Below are 679 nucleotides of genomic sequence, written 5' to 3' on the forward strand. Positions count from 1 at the left end.
TTGCTATTATATTTTCTTCTGCTTTTTCCCCCCCTGTCTCGAACCCCTTGCCTTTGTGTTGCAACAGGAGAATGTGAAGAAAAAAATGGTCAAACGAGAGAGAGAGAGCGAGAGAGACTGTGCAGGAGTGAGCAGCGAAAAGGTTGTTGATTGATTAACGGCAGCGTGAGTGTGCAGAGCTGTGAGCAGCCTCTGGTGGCCGCAAAAGCCTACTGCACCTGGTATTCCCAGGCAGTCTCCCATCCAAGTACTAACCAGGCCTGACTCTGCTTAGTTTCCGAGATCAGACGAGATCGGGCGTTTTCAGACTAGTGTGGCCGTAGGCATTTGCTGCCTGGCTTTCACTTTACTTAAAGGCACGCTGTCTGTTTTGCTTGTCTATGCATTCAGAGCATTTCCTGCTCAGTTATGGCAATTTTCTCTCCCTGCTCCAGTCCTGCTGTCCTTTTACACCTCCTGCCTCTTGCACCCTCTCCCTGTCTTGTCCCCTCCTGCTCTCCGAGATGTCACACCCTCGTCTTTCTTTCCAGTACTTACACTCACCCCGCAACTCGCTCCCGGCTCCGCCCCGCCGACACCAGAATTTTTTGGATCCAGCGCCCAACTCTGCCCTCAACCCGCGCTCCCCTCCGCTGTCTTTATCCTTTTCCACCGTACTCAGTGTCTTTCCCACCATCTC

At 52.4% G+C, this 679-nt stretch overlaps 1 pseudogene; it reads right to left on the bottom strand.

Annotated features, from left to right (window-relative positions):
• Positions 1-206: 206 nt before the first annotated feature.
• On the bottom strand, positions 207-325 carry LOC147102038 (5S ribosomal RNA; annotated as a pseudogene).
• Positions 326-679: the final 354 nt, after the last annotated feature.

The sequence above is a fragment of the Somniosus microcephalus genome, chromosome 22 (genome assembly GCF_052327205.1).
Source record: "Somniosus microcephalus isolate GS21.2 chromosome 22, FLI_Smic_1.0, whole genome shotgun sequence".
Taxonomy (NCBI): Eukaryota; Metazoa; Chordata; class Chondrichthyes; order Squaliformes; family Somniosidae; genus Somniosus; species Somniosus microcephalus.